The sequence below is a fragment of the Centruroides sculpturatus genome, unplaced genomic scaffold (genome assembly GCF_000671375.1).
Source record: "Centruroides sculpturatus isolate CEXI.00-Female unplaced genomic scaffold, Cexi_2.0 scaffold1728, whole genome shotgun sequence".
In the NCBI taxonomy this organism is placed as follows: domain Eukaryota; kingdom Metazoa; phylum Arthropoda; class Arachnida; order Scorpiones; family Buthidae; genus Centruroides; species Centruroides sculpturatus.
Window position 1 is genome coordinate 100,998 of NW_019385885.1, and position 15,797 is coordinate 116,794.

Sequence of the window (15,797 nt, forward strand, 5' to 3'; positions counted from 1 at the left end):
AAATGAAATAAATTACATTTTAATAGAAAATTTACGACATAAAAGAAGCGATTAAAGAATTTTAATTAAAAAAATTATTATCAATATTCTATTGTAAATAAATTAATGTCAAGATAATATGATTTTTTAATGTTAAAATTATTATATAATTTCGAATTTAAGACGTATCATAACTTTTAAAACGTATTTTTTAGGAAAGTAGGATGATAATTAATTTATTAAAAAAGTATAAACGTTAAGAGTGTATTTAGAATGAAGCATAATTAATAAAAAAAATGTATTTAGATAATATAATAGAACCTCTCTAAGTTAGACACTAGTAATTTCATATAAATGTGTCCAATTTAGAGAAGTTTCCCGGATAGAGGGGATGAAGAAACTGTATATAAATGCCCTGCTGTACCAATTAAAAATGTCCAATTTAGAAGAACGTCAAGGATATAAAGACGTCCAAATTAAGAAGTTTTACTGTGCTAGTAAATTTTCACTATAAACTGACTTAAAACTAACAAAATAATATTCCGATTTAAGAGATTTCTTTAATATAAATCGTTCGGAAATATTGAAAAAAAAAAAAAAGTTTCTCTTACTTAAAAATATTATACAGTTTTTATTGAATAATACGGAATTTAGAATGGAAAATAAGTGTTTTATTTAAGGGTTAGTCGTATCTGATTTTTATATAGTAAAATATCTATTCGAGCTTAAAAACGTAGTTACAGTTGGTGTGATGTATTCTACTCTTCAACCTCTTTTATCTTTCGGAAACATTAAATTTGAAAGTATAAAACGAAAGAAGCGCCTAAGTTTTCAAAAACTGGACAAGGATTTCGTTCTTTATGATACCAGGAAAGAAAAATCTGGTCCATTATATAAAAACTATTTTGACATTGAAATGTGGCTGTCCATTTATCAAATGATGGCTGTAAATTATATTTTCAAACGAGATCAAACCAATGGTTCTGTAGAAAATTTTAAAATTCAATGTATAATTTAAGAAAAAAAAAAGGGATGGAAAGAAAGAAAAAGAATTAAAATGGCAAAAAACATTAGGAAGATTACAAAAACGTTACATCCAAATAACGTTAGAAACTCGCTACGTTTAAACGAATTTAGTGCTCATACTGTATATATTGTATGCATAATTATTATAATAAAAAAAAATTAATTTTTAGTAATTAAAAATAATCTACGTTATAATTAATTTATAAAGTTTACGTAATTAAAAACAATTTATTACGTGTAAGTGACTCGTTGTACTACATCGTAATATAGGGGGAAGAAAAAATTAATTTTTCTGTTTTATCGCTTTATTTATTTAATTTTTTTTTTTTTTTAATTTTTAGAACGAGTTCGGTGACTTATCTTCACAATTTTCTAATATAGAGAGAGAAAGGTTGACTTGATTGGAAGCTTTCCAGAAACTGAAAAGAAAGATGCTTCATTTTGGCATCCCTTCTCCTATTGTTAAATGATGGTTTCCGTGGTAACAAATATACTTAAGTTTCCTTCGAATCAAATCAATCTTCTGAAGTTTATAGAAGAATATTTTAAATTAAGAAAAGAGAAAAAATATACGTATATATATATATATATATATATTTGATGACAAATGTATTAAAATGTATTAAATGGAAAATCAGCATTGGAAGGATATACGATTATCCTAATGGATTACTGAACGTCATNTTTTTTTTCGTCTAGAAATGGAAATTACGATAGAATTTTAATAAATTTTAAGTAACTCCTGAATATTTTCTTCTCTGTAAAAGCAGAGATTTACTGGGAAGAAGATATTCAGCAGTTATTTAAAGAAATTTTCAAGTCTAAGAGAGAGAGAATTCTTCTAACAACAGAAGCACAAGGTTAGTAGAATAAGAATGTTCTTTCTTGAGAATTCTTATAATGAATTTCTATGTCCTTTTTGTTTTTTTGGCACTAATACTGTTGGTAATTGTAAAGTATCCTAGTCAGCACGAGTTATAAATGTCACTTAAAGTGTTAAAATTGTTTAAAACGTTTTAATGTATGAATAAATTGTAAAATAAAATACTTCTTATATTATAAAATGCATTAACTGATTCGAAAACCTTATCTTAAGATAATCAAATTTTATTTTTCCATAAAAAGTTTCACTGATTGGCTGTATCAAGAGATATATCAGTCATTCATCTGTTTGATAGTAATCGATGACAGGTTTTTATAACTCCACCCAATATCCCAAATTCTCTCTTCTTCTTCTAATAATAATAATAATAATAATAATAACATTTCTAGAATTAATATCAAGCATTTATATGCGGGATATACCGCATATTTTCGTAAAAATCAGTTACATATTCGCTCCAAAGATGGCGCCGTTATAAGTAATGATGTCGATTAATCAAAATCCTTCCCCCCTTTTTTTCTTTCTTATATCCTTGACAATTTCTCAATAAATTTTTCGATTATACGGATAATGTTTAGCAAATATTTTAATGAAAACTGACACGAAACTACCAACTATTAACTCACATTGTGATACATAAGGAGGTTGAAAAATAGTTTATCTTATCTGTCACTAACACTTGTACACTCGAACTTTTGCGTGATGCAGAAGAGAAAAGACAAGGTAAACTTGCTAGCCAAAAAGATTGAGTGACAGAATAGATTTGGGACAGGTGAGGAAAATAAAATAAGAAGAAGAAGAAGAAGAAAAAAAAAAAAAAAAAACATTATCGGTTCGAAAATTTGTTTGCGCTGAATTGATTCGTGTCACTAGCAGATGTTTAACCTATATAAAATGTTTTCCAAGTAAAGTTTTAAAGTAAACATAGGAGTTTTGCATTACAGGATTAATAATTTTTAACAAAAGAACAAAAATTTACATATATTCCCATTGTTCGAAGAGGTTAGAAATAGAAAGATTTTCCATTAGTTCGAGGAATGTTATCTGATCTTTAATAATGGAGAAAATTGAATAGAAAATTTTAAACAGAACAAATAATTTTAACGCTTATTTAAAAGGTTGGTTAGCGTGAGAAAAGATCTGAGCGTATATAATTCTTATATTGTGAATCAGAGTAAATAAGAGGAATAAAAAGAAAATAAAGAAAGAAAAAAAAGCGCCGAATTCGCATTCTACATCTCCAGGGTGTCGTTAGTAACGTATAAAGTCTATGGATGTCGCTTGGGGCGTCTTATTGTTGATGTAATAGGAAAATCGTTGGGGGGAGAGAGAAGAGAGCGAGAAAGAAGAAAAGCATCCACCAGTGAAAGTAGTGAGGTGCACAGCATCAATAACGTGACGCATCCCCAGATGAACTACTACAAAAATCCAACCAGAAACTCAGCAACTTGATGGATTTTGGATGTAAGTCATCCACCCGATCTTCCTCCTTCAAAGCTTCGTAGTTTGATGAATGTTTGTTGAGTGGCGAGTCCAGAAAGATGAGATGACCGTTGGTTACCTGCCTTCCCTTCCGACATGTTCCATTTAAAAAAAAAAAAAAACAAACAAAAAAACCTACCTTTCTCTTGAAATAGTTTACTTCCACTACATTTTTCATTGTTTTTAAATGGGAAAATTTATTTTCTTTCAGACGGAAGTTGGTATTCACTATTAAAAGATCGATAAAATATTTTAACTTTATATCAAAGCATAACGGAGTTAAAAATATTTGTTTATGATTATAGAAAATTGCGTAGGAATATTTATAGCCCGTATATATAGATTATATACACTCTAGAATGTTTACTGTATCTTATACATTACATTAAATTTATATACACATTCCACAAAAATATATTGAAGTATATACATGCAGCATAATCTTTATAAGCCATAAAGAATTTTTAAAATGATTTTTGTGTGAAATTTATTGTAAATTTTACTTTCCATTTTTTTTTCTCTTTCCTAAGAAAAAAAAAATGATACATTTATAATGTACTGTTATTTCCCTATTTTACTTCAATACGAAGCAATTTAATAACTTAAGATTATTTATAAAGTAAATTTATTTTTATTTATTAAAAACTTCTTTATATATTTTATTAATATTTATGAACGGTATTTTCTTATTTTTAAAATGAATAAACTTGTTTTGTATCATAAAATTTTAAACAAAGTTCGTAAACTTTGGAATTTTCAAAGTTTTATTACACTTCGAAAAGAATGAAAATATTCAGGAGGATAAAAATAAAAAGGGATTAAAGTAAAGGGGGGAAGGGAAAGTGTAAAAATAAGTTATAAAAAATGAATAAATATTCAATTGATCAAGATTTAAGAGAGAATTTCGTTATTAAATATTCAAAATAAGCTTTTTAGAACTTGTTTATATCTTTTATTGATTCTAAAATCATTATATGAAAGAAATTCGTATGATTTAAATACTATTTATGATTTTCTAATTCAAATAGTTCGAGAAATAATTTATTTATTTTTTTTATTTTTTATTCGTTTAGAAATGGAANAACGATAAAAATTTTAAAAATTAACCATATAAGGAGAATATTATATTTCAAATATTTCCTACAAGTTTTACTTAAATTAAAAATATGTGATATTAAATTCCTTTGTTGTAACAAATCTTTTTTTTTTTTTTTTCCTATTCTGTTTTTAAATCCATCCCCGAAGATAGTCATGTATGCAAATAGAGTAGTGTCAACTTAATATAAATTTATTTTATACAAGAAAAATTTTTATTAATTTTCCGCTAGACGTCTAAGAAAATCAACGTTAACATTGACATCCCGGCATCTCTCTCTTCTCTTGTTTAGTACAACTAAACAAATTAACGGTCGATAATTACCCTACCCTCTCGCATCTTACAAATGATAGTCCTCTTAATCACGTGACATTTCCAAAAATTTCCATCCCCCCAACCGAGAGTTGTGGAGGGGGGAGAGGTTGGAAGATCCGTGCAAGTTTTATTAAAAATATACACGGCTTCAAACTAAACTTTAACGTGTAATTTATAAAAAAAATATATAAAATTTACACTACAAAAAAAAAACAAACAAATTTATTAAGTTAAATTTTATAAAATGTGCTAATTATAAACGATTTTTAGCTTATTTTTACTCCATATAAACGTTTGGAAAAGGAATTTTCCAACAATTTCCAACGTTGTTTCTGCCCGGGAAGGAGAAGGGAAAGCAATTAAAAGTAGCGACACTAATACGTCACAACAGCGCCCTCTCTTTTGCCCTACCTGCGCCTCCTGGTGAGGATAGTTGGCACACGTGCACCAGACCTTCATTTAGACGGAAGTGACGACATCAGACCGTTTCTCCCTACCCAAAATTCTCAAATTCAAACATTAGTAGACAATGTTTAGAAAAGTTATTCTATGGTTATATACGAATATATATTATTATAAAGGATACGATACGGTGTGGTTAAAGTATATATAAAAAAATATGGTGGAAAATTGATGGAATTTTTGAAAATACGAATACAAAAAATTTAGGTAAGATCAATATAAATTTTCTTCTTCGATTAAATTAATTTAAATTATACTTAACATTTTTATTTTATTTTATTTTTTCTTAAATAAAGTTTTAAAATAGAAACAAATTAACTCTGAACTAAATTCTTGTCAATGTTTGTTTAGGCAGGGTTTATTTATAAAGTTTTTTTTTTTTTTAAAGGAAGCATCCCATCCAAGGTCACGTGTCTTGTTAATGAAACTACTTAAAACACTATAAAAAATGACCTGTTTATGAATTTTTAAATGGAATAAAAATTATATTTAACCTCTTAAAAATTGAACAGAAAATTAATTATTCGATAGATAAATTATTTAATATTGATTTTATTCACGAAACACTTCACTTTTATGTCGAAATTTTGACAATAGTTTTCAGTCCAGTGAAAACAAAATTCCTGGTTCAAGTAATCAAAAACCGGTTTTCGGACCTTATATGGACAAGACCTTATAAAGTAGAAGCTAAAGTATGATTTCAGCTCTATAATTATTACATTTATAAATAAATAAATAAATAAATATAATTTAAAAACTTAAAATATATNTAAGTGTTTTGCGATTTTATATATGAAAATAAAAAAGTAGCGTATTTTTAAGATTTGTAGCCTGAAGATAATTATCACTAGCCCAAAAAGTAGCGTATCGCCCAATTTGAAATTTTTGTAGCGAGGGCACTTAAAAAGTAGCCCAATCCGCTACTTGTAGCCCAATCTGGCATCACTGCCACCCACACTCATTCTAAGAAGTGAACTCTGACCTTAGGACTGAACACGTAGTTTCTTCTATATTAAATAAAATTTGTAATCTAATTTTATAAATTTAGGAGTGCTTCAAATATGACTAATTGAGGTACATTCACTCAGCATCTGTATGTAAATAAAAAACACAACACCTTAATTTGCTGAGAAAAATTTAATGAAAAGCAAACGTTTTCAGCCAAATCTGTTGGCCATCATTAGGCTGATATTCGAATATAAATAAAATAGAACAAAAATTTAAAAATACGAACAAAATAAAATAACGAATTTAATATATATATATATATATATAAATAAGGGAAGTTATATATAGGCTACATTTTAAAATTGATATTTAGTTTTGCCTGTCAAAAGATTTTATATATGATGTGTTTTGAGATATTTTAACCAGATGAGCTCTTATGTTGCGTTACTTACCGTTTATACCACACGTATGATTTCACGAAAGGTATGAACAGTCATTTAGCAACCGTCTCATTTCTCTTCTGTGCTTATTCCCAGTTGGACTAACTTTGTTTAGGATTGCATATGGTGTTGCTCCCACAGCAACTAATGCCAGATGCTATCTGTGCTTAGTTAAAGAGAAATACCAACTTTAAAAATAAATTTCTAAATAAATATGTTTAAATGAGAGAAAAATCTTACATAAAAAGTCCCTCTAAAAAAAAAAAATACCAGACTGTTAAAAACAATAAACTGGAAACGAGGGAGGGGAGGGGAGGGGAAGAAAAGATATAATAGATTGAGCGAATCAATACAGGACTATGTTATTATTTTACAGGCTTTTACCAGTTTCTACAAAAGGTATATCAACATTATACAGACGATCAAATTTCATTTGACCATCAGAGGAAAATATGTGAGTTGGAAAAGATCCAGAAATAACAGGGTTTCGTAGATAGTTCCCCCAAAACTAATGATCGAAGTAATGGCTAGTATCGAATGTCTAAGATCAGTAACTGGATACTTGATAGAAAGACAAACACTTAGCACTTCGGATATCGGAATCTGAAGCACATTGCTGATGATTGATGCCAAATTAGATTGTCAAGTTTTGTCTCTTAAAAGTGTTCTACGTGAATGATGACATGAATTATAAACGGTTCCGTTTAATAGAAGATAGAATAAATTTCTTCTTTTTTTTTCTATTATTATTTATTCTAGAAGGAAGAAGAATTATTCAAAATTTTAAAATAAATCGTTTATTTGGTTACTTTTTTATTTTATTCCATTCGTCTTCGAGCAATTCGAGTTAACCTAAATAACCAGCGTACTTTTTGTTGCTCGAGAAATAGAAAACGAATCAAAATTGAAAAAAATAGAATAAAAAAAAAAAAATAATAATAAAAGCAATTCGTAATAAGCTTATATAGAATTTACCTGGAAGAGAATAAGGCAATATCGAAATGATCATCGGGGTGTGGCGAAAATAGTCGAAAAGATGCTTGTAGCGTGCAATCTTATCTTTAGATGTAATTATAGATTGACATTGTGGCCTACACCCTTAAGATGTCACGTGGTTTGGTGGACATTTATCGTGTTAAAAATTCTTTTATATAGGTCAAAAACTTTCTTAAAAAGTCATATAACAGCTCACAGCAACAAACACGTAATTAATAGCAGATGTTATAAATGTTCTTTTTTTTATAAGGTTCTGCAGTTGTATTTAATATCTAGACTTAATTTTTGATAAAATTAAAAAAAAATTTCTTTCTTTTCTAGGTGAAAAATATAATTTATCAATTATTCTTAAGGTAAGCGAATTTTCTTACATTCTTCTTCCATTTATGGTTTTAAATTTATTCTTTTCCATTTATTTTTTTCTATAATATTTTCGAGTTAAAACCGATGCCGTTATACACATTACATGTTATTTATAAACAGTTTTCTCCATCGTAACACAAACATAACATCATACGAATGTAACGTTTTCGTGACTATTAATATTTCGCGTGACGACCTCTACTAGAGTTAAAGGTTTTCGGGTTATGCAATGACGTCACAGAACCCCCTAGTATAGCTTTTCGGATCGAAAAATTTTGAGGATTTTTCGGGTGTTTATAACCGAAAAATTTACTGCTGCTGTAAGTTGCAGCTAATAATATAACGGAGACGAGAATAGATTTCCTGGAACATCTTTTAAACGATGATATCCAGAACGAAGCGTTCAAATTTCATTGTTTGATTCTGACACACGCTTTATCATCACATATCGCAACAGGCAAGATATCCACAGGAATCTGCTAGCGACATGTAAATTATCCACAATTAAATTCGTTCATGGCTGATGTTAAATACAGTTGATGTGGCTGCGTCCAGAACAGCAGTAACTGTATAATTAATTTGCAACGTAGTCAATTAACAATATACAGCAATTAGTAAAATATTACCCGTAAATGATTATAATATATGTTTTAATTAACGTTATTTTGAATTTATTCGTCTTTAAATTTCCTCCACTTGATTTATCTTTATTATTTTTACTCTATTTTTCTTTTTCTTTTAATCATAAGGCCTCATACTGATTAATGGTAAATTTATATTAAATTGATATTATTATACCGAATATTTTCATGAATTTTTATCATTAATTAATTATTAGATGACGCTAAATAGAAGTTTAACCGTATTTAGTTTCGTTATTATAATTTTATATAATATTATTTATAATTATTTATCAATTATTCTATTCAGAATTACATTAAATAAACATTAAATAATGATAAGTTACTGTATTATATTTTAATAAAATATTAAATATTTTACAAGTTAACCGCTTAATTTTCAATATAATTATGTTTAAAATGATCAAAATTAATATTTTATAATTAATTTTTTGCGTGGATGTAGTCCTATATTTGAATTTTTAAACCGTTTTTCTTTTACTTTCCCGGCTGTTATATAGCCTATAACAGAGGGAAAAATATGGCGATTTGGGGAAATTTTGAGGGAAAAAATGACCCTCCTAAAAAAATTAAAAATTTCTGGATTTAGAACACATTAAAACGTTGAAAAATGCAAAAATATTTGAGGTTTTTTTCCTGTATGTATGTATATTAGTATTTTTAAGGAGCACGATTTTATTCATCCATTTTGAAGCTCTATAACTCTTCTGCCTTTTGTCGAAAATTACTGGAACTTTGCAGAGATGTATATACATTAGTGGCATTCATGCTATTAAATTTTGGAGGTCAAAGGTCGTGTGGGTGGGGAGTTAGAAGGGGTCATATGTCACATCTCAAATGGGGTCGGACGTGAAAATTCTACTCCTTAAAACTGATCTCTATCCTCACAATTAGACTTTTGTCATTTCATAATAATTTATAACATAAAAGGTTTTTTAATACAGTCACAATTTAAACTCTTGCCGGGAAAGTTATGCAACTCGTTGCTGGATTTTTTTTTTACACAAGCGACTTAATTTAAATATTCACCAGTCTTTCCTACCAGTAAATGATAGATTTTTATACATTTTTTAAAAAAATATAATAACATATTAAATATGTTTCAAACTTAATACATGATTCTGACAATGATAAATGATTATTTTTTTGACAGAAAATCATTTCTACACGATTGATTAAATGCATTTTATATAAACGCATCCATCTGAAGAATCTTTATAATTTTTTAATGCTATTATTACTATTATTATTGTTATTATTAAATTTACAATTATCCTTTGATTTTTTTTTAATGCAGCATAAATATTATTTTCGAAAGAAAATTTTCTAAAGGACATCTTTAGAAAAACATAAGTAGAAACACTTGTAAAATAGAAATTTTCTAGTCGAAGCAGTCATGCGAATAATTTAAATCAATAGTGCTGGTAATAGAATATTCCTAGTGACATGTGAGAAATATGAAGAAAAATAAAGTGTTTGTATTTGCTTTTTTTTATGACACGAGAGCCTCTTGGGTTATGTCGAGCCAAAGAAAATGACAGAAACTGCGAAGGAAGAGATATAGAGATGCTACAAACTTATGTCTAATGGAATGAAACCGAAGATTTATAGTAATATAATAGATCAGAAAGTATGATGTAATAAATCTAAGTTAGTAACGAAATAAAATTATTACACTATAGTAAATTACAATCAAGCTATAAGATATAATAATTTTTAAATCTTATTTATAATCATGTAATTTGGAAAAAAAAGGAAGGAGGGGCATACACACACTCTTAAACAAATACTAAAATTACCTTCTCTTTCTGGCATCTATTTTTATATGTATATGTATTTACTGTACATAAGTTTATTAGATTTATCTACAATAAATTTATGTACAAATCTATTATTCTTGGTTATGTTACAGTAAAACCTGTCTAAAACGAATCCACTACAAAACAGTAAATGATATTGTGTGTAAATTGTTATTATAAGCCAGAAACCTGTCTAACAGGAAACAAATTACACGACATAGCCTGTGTAAAGCGAAATTCTTCTACGTAACGACATCATTAATGCAGTAACTTGCTGGTTAGGATCATGGTCGACTTCTCGGTGATGAGAGTTACAAATCATTTTTTTTCCCCCTTCTTTATTAAGCTTGCACTTTCTGGAAAGTATCCTTGACAATACAACATCGCTGCTACTCCTCAACCATCCAGAAGAGTTAGTTAATTAAAGCGTAACCTTCCATACATCGGTAACGGGTTTTAAACAGGTTTTACTATGTTATATTATTAAACATTTATATAAGAAATCAATCTTAATTATTATTTTATATTAATTATATTAAAGTAACAATCAATTACTTTGTAAAACTCTTAATTGGAGAGAGAGAGAGAAAAAAGAAAGAAAATACAAACCAATTGCTTTGCAGATTCACGTAACACATAGAGTAATTGTTTCCCCTTACAAATTAACGACACAGAAAATAGAAATACGATTTATCGACTTGTAAGAATTTGGTGTAAATTCATTACTGTTTCACGGAATGAATTAGAAATTTTATTGATTAAATAGTTTTCATTAATAGCCAGTATGATAGGAATTTTAAATGTGTATCTATAAGTAATATTTAACATAATGTAAGAAGATATGTGTTATAATAGAAGCGTAGCGTTAAGCCTGTTACATACCTGAACGTGTAGATGACAGAACTATCCGTATTTTTTCATCTAAACGTTCAGGTATACCGGACAGGCTCACCTGTTCAGGTACAGTACGTGTGTACTGTACCTGGCTTTAACGATGCCCCTTCTATATGACTTATAGAGGGTTCTTTCTCAAAATTTGATGGGTAGATTTTGATTAAATTTTATTATTTGACGTAATACGAAACGAGGAAATTATAAATGTAATAAAAATCTAGAGTTTTCGATACGGTGGGGTCAAAGTTCACAATGTCTAAGGTTGCTAGCACGAGCGCACTCAATTATATTTGAGTCAATTTTTGTGTATTATGATGTATAAAATGACTTAATAATACATAATTTGTGTTATTAGTTGTAAGATTTAGCGAGAAAATATAATTTTTTATATTCAAATCTATAGAAAATTCATTTATTTCTTTAAATATTTACACTTATAAAAGCATTTTTAAACACTTTTCTATAACTAAATTATGTTAAATTAATTTAAAATTTACTATATAATTTAATAATTTTACAAGATTTAAGCCGCAAATTTCATATATTTTATGATAAATAAGTTTTTATTTCGGAATAATTAAATTAAGATGCTTTATAACGGTAAAAATTTTAATAACTTATTTCCTTAATATTATATTAAATCCGATGATTTATACACGATCGTTAATTAATATCAGTATTTTATACATATTATTTATAAATATCTGTAGGTAACATCCGTTAACTGTCAATGGATAAAATATTTCTTAAGGCATTTAAAAATTTTTATTATATAATAATTATACACATTAAAAGATAAACTTTAATGTTATTATTTTAACTACTGGAGTACATTAAAGCATCCGTTGGATTTTATAAACGACTTTTTTATGGCATTTAAAAATTTCTAAATTATTTAATGTTTAATAATCATGATTCAGAATATAAAAATTACACATTAAATTTTCATCAAAATCTTTACGTCGTATCAATATAAAAGTGACATTTTTTTTTATCAGTGAATTTAATTTAGTTACACGTTTGATCATTGGAATTGATAGGATTTTTTTTCCTCCTTCTTTTAGGGATGGAATATTGGCGATAAATTTAAATAAAAGAATTAAATTATCGTAGAGATTAACGAACTTTCTGTTGAAAAATTTTTTAGTCAAGAAGACATAACATTGAAATGTGCTAGGAAAGATTTACAAGAAAACTAAATGCATAACTAAAATAAGAATACCCCAACAGTGGCATGGAGCCAGAATTAAAAATAGTAAATGTGTATTAATATGACCAATGATTCGTTTTAAACGATCAGCACACGTTAGTTTTATCTTAAAACATGCAGCGCTTACAATATTCTTTAAAACATTTTCAATGATTTAGCTTGATTTTCATCACATTAAACTTCTTTAAATGCTAGTTTAATCATATAATTTTCTATTTTACTTGAGATTTAATTCGAATTTAAGCTATAAAATGGAAAAAATTATGGTAGTTTTATATCTGTAAAGAGTTGAACAGTTGCTATCAATCTCCTAATTGTGTTGTCGTTTTCTTTACTTTCTCCTGGATAACATTGAAAAACGCTTAATACTCGATGGAAGAGAGTTTTATCAATAGAAATTTACTCTTAAAATAATTATATAAATGGAATGTGATATAGTAAATCCAATATTAGTAGAACACTAATAAAAATTCACGCTACAGACATTGATTATTGTTTATTTAGCTACATAATCCTACTTACTACACAATGAAGATCCCAGAAATCGCTTACATCATATTAAATTCATCATCACACTTATACTTACTTACTACTTTATTTGATTAATAATACAAATTCTTGCAAATCTTTCTACCATCATCATTTAATTTTAATTAAAAGAAAAGATTTAAAATTATGGCTAGAAGCAAAATAATATCCAACTTAAATGATTCCGTAGGCAAACGTGTACTTTCTTTTATTTATAAGGATCTATAAGCGTATTGATCATCATAACATGAAAGCATAAGTTATAGCCTACTTTATAGTCTATAAACCTACTTTTCTTTCTATTAACTCTTCTCATTAAGTTATAGGCCTACTTTTAATAATCTATAATCCTACTTTTAGTCCTCTATGGTCCATTATCCTATTTTTAGTCATACTTTTGTATAATCTTATTTTTATCCTCTGTTGTCCATAATTTTTCTTTTAGTCCTACTTTTATTCTTCTATAGTCCATAATCGTACTTTAAGTCCTACTTTTATTCTTCTATAGTCCATAATCGTACTTTAAGTCCTACTTTTATTCTTCTATAGGCCATAATCGTACTTTAAGTCCTACTTTTATTCTTCTATAGTCAATAATCGTACTTTAAGTCCTACTTTTATTATTCTATAGTCCATAATAATACTTTAAGTCCTACTTTTATTCTTCTATAATCTATAATCGTACTTTAAGTCCTACTTTTATTCGTCTACAGTCCATAATCATACTTTTAGTCATTTAATCCATAATTCTAGTTTTTTCCATCAAGAGAATATGAAAGCATAAGTTATATTTCCTCGAAAGTGGTGACCTTCCTTCCGTTCGTAGGGGTACTAAAAGTGGCAAAGAATATGACTTCTCTCATTGATCGAGATTCATTTCCATTTCAGTAATTCTTTCTAGACTTGAATAATATTTGTTATAGATATTTTTCTACAAATAACATTAGCCGCTTACTTCATTTCTCTAGAGCATTTCAACTACGTTTTAAACATGGTATATTTAGTAGTCTCATACATAAAATAATGCTTCTCTACATAAGAAATCTTCTTCTGCATACTACACCTGAGGATAAATACAATTCTACCTTATCCTATCAAGTAGTAAATATTCAAAGGAGCGAGGAATAATAAGAAAGGAGAATAATCAATATAATAGTATAATTTATTAATCATCTTTTTTTTCAACAGAATATATATTGCTTCAATAGCAAACACGTTAATTTTTAAAATAATTTTAATCGTTTTAAATTATTTATTATTAAACTGAGTGTAGAGAAATAAGGTTATTTTTTTCCCTTCTTTTTTTTTAATCATTTATGAAGAGTTTATTAATATATTTGTTGCAATTAATTTTCTTCTAAAATGTGTCGTGTTCAGCAACTTTCCTGATAGAAACCCACCGGAAATTACGTACAATGACGTAGAAGGTCATATCCGGATGTTGACTAGGATCTATTTCCTGAACTATCTTTGACGATTTCCCAAAGGTATTTTCCTATAAGTTTCTGAAAGTATCGAATAAAAGTGCTATTTTTTTAATTCAGATATTGATTTTTTAAACTCTAGATGGCAGCACAGTTCGCGATCAATTAAAGAATTTTTTTTTTCTTAATTCGTTTTATTCATAATACGAAAATAATTTAAATAATATAAAATGTTATAAATTCTATTAATTTAAAACGGAAAATAATTTATATATATATATTTCCTGAAAAAATTTTTAATGCTTAACGTGGTGTCTGTCTGTAACACTATCGTAGTATTTTGTATAAAATCTTGCTAAAAATGTGTGATTTTTACACGATTTTTAGTAAGCCATACCGCTTTATGTTTAGAACTTTATAGATATTCATACGTCAGATTAATTAAATGCGACGTCTGTCCATAACGCTAACTATCATTTTGATGAATGGATCGATTGAACATTTCCATATAACTTCTCATTTATCATAAGTAGTATCATAATTGGATACGAAATAAATTATTTTATTTAAAAAAATTGTTTAAAAATTCCTAATTTGCCTGTGATTTTTAGTAATTAAAATTAATGCTTCGACTATTATTAGTGGTCCCGGCTGTTATAACACAGGAAAAGTATGGCGATGGGTCAAAAATAAACCCTCAAAACGTTTACATTTTTGGACTCAGGGGACCTCTAAACGTCGAGAAATGCAAAAAAGTTGGGGGGTGTTTTCTTTATGTATGGTTGTTATGCGTGTATGTGTTTGAGGGGCACGATTTTATTCACCTACTTTAAAGCTTAATAACTCCCGTGCCCTTCGTCGAAAACTTCTGAAATTTTGCAGGGAGGTTTGTATATTGAGGGGTACGATGCTATTAAATTTTGGTGGTTATAGGTCGAGGGAGCAAAAAGATATAGAGTGTTATGCGTCATATCTCGAATAGGATCAGATTTATTGAAGATTTTATTCGTTATTAACATTTAAAATGTTTTTAAAAAGCTCAAAATTAAACTTTTTGACATTTTATAATTAATAATATAAAAAGNGATTAAAAGTAAGAACGTGTGGAGAAGAAAGTCGTTATTTTAAAACCCTTTTTAACAAGTATATTTTCAACACACATGTTACATGTCTACCTGCCTAAGTCTTGTTACTACGGTTGAACGAATTTTACTTAGGTTACTTGATGTTACCGAGGTAACCAAATAAAAGTTTGTAGAAAGTACACACAGTACTTACTTTTTCTCAATTATTTTTATAATTTTTCTTATA

The 15,797-nt window shown here is 27.5% G+C and overlaps 1 protein-coding gene across 3 annotated transcripts in view; it reads left to right on the plus strand.

Annotated features, from left to right (window-relative positions):
• Nucleotides 1-5,235: 5,235 nt before the first annotated feature.
• LOC111612401 (delta-sarcoglycan-like) overlaps nucleotides 5,236-15,797 on the plus strand; it is a 28,537-nt gene continuing 17,975 nt past the window's right edge. Inside the window, exons 1-2 of one of the 3 annotated variants that reach the window (XM_023353607.1) lie at nucleotides 5,236-5,450; nucleotides 7,949-7,980. The gene's annotated coding sequence lies outside the window, so the exon portion shown is untranslated. Of the gene's footprint in view, nucleotides 5,451-5,718; nucleotides 5,936-7,948; nucleotides 7,981-15,797 lie in introns of those variants that run through there. The other 2 variants (XM_023353608.1, XM_023353609.1) reach the window with 2 other exon arrangements.